Consider the following 4,158-nt stretch of genomic DNA (forward strand, 5'->3'; position numbering starts at 1 on the left):
TGTGTAAACTATTTGTCCTTGTTCATTAGTCCTTGTGACTCGTTGTGTGAACCAATTGTCCTTGTTCATTAGTCCTTGTGACTCGTTGTGTAAACTATTTGTCCTTGTTCATTAGTCCTTGTGACTCGTTGTGTGAACCATTTGTCCTTGTTATTTAGTCCTTGTGACTCGTTGTTTAAACAATTTGTCCTTGTTTTTTAGTTCTTGTGACTCGTTGTGAAAGCCATTTGTCCTTGTAATTGTGACTTGTTGTGTGAACCATTTTTCCTTGTTCATTAGTCCTTGTGACTCGTTGAGTGAATCATTTGTCCTTGTTCATTAGTCCTTCTAACTCGTTGTGTAAACTATTTGCCCTTGTTCATTAGTTCTTCTAAATTGTTGTGTGAGCCATTTGTCCTTGTTCTTTAATCCATGTGACTCGTTGTGTGAGCCATTTGTCCTTGTTCATTAGTCCTTGTGACTCATTGTGTGAACCATTTGTCCTTGTTCATTAGTCTTAACTCGTTGTGTAAACCATTTGTCCTTGTTATTGTGACTTGTCGTGTGAACCATTTTTCCTTTTTCATTAGTCCTTGTGACTCGTTGTGTGAACCAATTGTCTTTGTTCATTAGTCCTTGTGACTCGTTGTGTAAACTATTTGTCCTTGTTCATTAGTCCTTGTGACTCGTTGTGTGAACCATTTGTCCTTGTTCTTTAGTCCTTGTGACTCGTTGTTTAAACAATTTGTCCTTGTTTTTTTATTTCTTGTGACTCGTTGTGAAAACCATTTGTCCTTGTAATTGTGACTTGTTGTGTGAACCATTTTTCCTTGTTCATTAGTCCTTGTGACTCATTGTGTGACTCATTTTTCCTTTTTCATTAGTCCTTCTAACTCGTTGTGTAAACTATTTGCCCTTGTTCATTAGTCCTTCTAAATTGTTGTGTGAGCCATTTTTCCTTGTTCTTTAGTCCATGTAACTTGTTGTGTGAACCATTTGTCCTTGTTCATTAGTCTTAACTCGTTGTGTAAACCATTTGTCCTTGTTATTGTGACTAGTCGTGTGAACCATTTTTCCTTTTTCATTAGTCCTTGTGACTCGTTGTGTGAACCAATTGTCTTTGTTCATTAGTCCTTGTGACTCGTTGTGTAAACTATTTGTCCTTGTTCATTAGTCCTTGTGACTCGTTGTGTGAACCAATTGTCCTTGTTCATTAGTCCTTGTGACTCGTTGTGTAAACTATTTGTCCTTGTTCATTAGTCCTTGTGACTCGTTGTGTGAACCATTTGTCCTTGTTATTTAGTCCTTGTGACTCGTTGTTTAAACAATTTGTCCTTGTTTTTTAGTTCTTGTGACTCGTTGTGAAAGCCATTTGTCCTTGTAATTGTGACTTGTTGTGTGAACCATTTTTCCTTGTTCATTAGTCCTTGTGACTCGTTGAGTGAATCATTTGTCCTTGTTCATTAGTCCTTCTAACTCGTTGTGTAAACTATTTGCCCTTGTTCATTAGTTCTTCTAAATTGTTGTGTGAGCCATTTGTCCTTGTTCTTTAATCCATGTGACTCGTTGTGTGAGCCATTTGTCCTTGTTCATTAGTCCTTGTGACTCGTTGTGTGAACCATTTGTCCTTGTTCATTAGTCTTAACTCGTTGTGTAAACCATTTGTCCTTGTTATTGTGACTAGTCGTGTGAACCATTTTTCCTTTTTCATTAGTCCTTGTGACTCGTTGTGTGAACCAATTGTCTTTGTTCATTAGTCCTTGTGACTCGTTGTGTAAACTATTTGTCCTTGTTCATTAGTCCTTGTGACTCGTTGTGTGAACCAATTGTCCTTGTTCATTAGTCCTTGTGACTCGTTGTGTAAACTATTTGTCCTTGTTCATTAGTCCTTGTGACTCGTTGTGTGAACCATTTGTCCTTGTTATTTAGTCCTTGTGACTCGTTGTTTAAACAATTTGTCCTTGTTTTTTAGTTCTTGTGACTCGTTTGAAAGCCATTTGTCCTTGTAATTGTGACTTGTTGTGTGAACCATTTTTCCTTGTTCATTAGTCCTTGTGACTCGTTGAGTGAATCATTTGTCCTTGTTCATTAGTCCTTCTAACTCGTTGTGTAAACTATTTGCCCTTGTTCATTAGTTCTTCTAAATTGTTGTGTGAGCCATTTGTCCTTGTTCTTTAATCCATGTGACTCGTTGTGTGAGCCATTTGTCCTTGTTCATTAGTCCTTGTGACTCATTGTGTGAACCATTTGTCCTTGTTCATTAGTCTTAACTCGTTGTGTAAACCATTTGTCCTTGTTATTGTGACTTGTCGTGTGAACCATTTTTCCTTTTTCATTAGTCCTTGTGACTCGTTGTGTGAACCAATTGTCTTTGTTCATTAGTCCTTGTGACTCGTTGTGTAAACTATTTGTCCTTGTTCATTAGTCCTTGTGACTCGTTGTGTGAACCATTTGTCCTTGTTCTTTAGTCCTTGTGACTCGTTGTTTAAACAATTTGTCCTTGTTTTTTTATTTCTTGTGACTCGTTGTGAAAACCATTTGTCCTTGTAATTGTGACTTGTTGTGTGAACCATTTTTCCTTGTTCATTAGTCCTTGTGACTCATTGTGTGACTCATTTTTCCTTTTTCATTAGTCCTTCTAACTCGTTGTGTAAACTATTTGCCCTTGTTCATTAGTCCTTCTAAATTGTTGTGTGAGCCATTTTTCCTTGTTCTTTAGTCCATGTAACTTGTTGTGTGAACCATTTGTCCTTGTTCATTAGTCTTAACTCGTTGTGTAAACCATTTGTCCTTGTTATTGTGACTAGTCGTGTGAACCATTTTTCCTTTTTCATTAGTCCTTGTGACTCGTTGTGTGAACCAATTGTCCTTGTTCATTAGTCCTTGTGACTCGTTGTGTAAACTATTTGTCCTTGTTCATTAGTCCTTGTGACTCGTTGTGTGAACCATTTGTCCTTGTTATTTAGTCCTTGTGACTCGTTGTTTAAACAATTTGTCCTTGTTTTTTAGTTCTTGTGACTCGTTGTGAAAGCCATTTGTCCTTGTAATTGTGACTTGTTGTGTGAACCATTTTTCCTTGTTCATTAGTCCTTGTGACTCGTTGAGTAAATCATTTGTCCTTGTTCATTAGTCCTTCTAACTCGTTGTGTAAACTATTTGCCCTTGTTCATTAGTTCTTCTAAATTGTTGTGTGAGCCATTTGTCCTTGTTCTTTAATCCATGTGACTCGTTGTGTAAACTATTTGTCCTTGTTCATTAGTCCTTGTGACTCGTTGTTTGAACCATTTGTATTTGTTCTTTAGTCCTTGTGACTCGTTGTGTAAACCATTTGCCATTGTTTATTAGTCCTTGTGACTCGTTGTGTAAACCATTTGTCCTTGTTATTGTGACTTGTCGTGTGGACCATTTTTCCTTTTTCATTAGTCCTTGTGACTCGTTGTGTGAACCAACTGTCCTTGTTCATTAGTCCTTGTGAGTCGTTGTGTAAACTATTTGTCCTTGTTCATTAGTCCTTGTGACTCGTTGTGTGAACCATTTGTCCTTGTTCTTTAGTCCTTGTGACTCGTTGTTTAAACAATTTGTCCTTGTTTTTTAGTTCTTGTGACTTGTTGTGAAAACCATTTGTCCTTGTAATTGTGACTTGTTGTGTGAGCCATTTGTCCTTGTTCATTAGTCCTTGTGACTCGTTGTGTGAACCATTTGTCCTTGTTAATTAGTCTTGTGTCTTGTTGTGTAAACCATTTGTCCTTGTTATTGTGACTTGTCATGTGAACCATTTTTCCTTTTTCATTAGTCCTTGTGACTCGCTGTGTGAACCAATTGTCCTTGTTCATTAGTCCTTGTGACTCGTTGTGTAAACTATTTGTCCTTGTTCATTAGTCCTTGTGACTCGTTGTGTGAACCATTTGTCCTTGTTATTTAGTCCTTGTGACTCGTTGTTTAAACAATTTGTGCTTGTTTTTTAGTTCTTGTGACTCGTTGTGAAAGCCATTTGTCCTTGTAATTGTGACTTGTTGTGTGAACCATTTTTCCTTGTTCATTAGTCCTTGTGACTCTTTGAGTGAATCATTTGTCCTTGTTCATTAGTCCTTCTAACTCGTTGTGTAAACTATTTGCCCTTGTTCATTAGTTCTTCTAAATTGTTGTGTGAGCCATTTGTCCTTGTTCTTTAATCCATGT

This window comes from Silene latifolia, unplaced genomic scaffold, assembly GCF_048544455.1.
Source record: "Silene latifolia isolate original U9 population unplaced genomic scaffold, ASM4854445v1 scaffold_178, whole genome shotgun sequence".
Classification (NCBI taxonomy): domain Eukaryota; kingdom Viridiplantae; phylum Streptophyta; class Magnoliopsida; order Caryophyllales; family Caryophyllaceae; genus Silene; species Silene latifolia.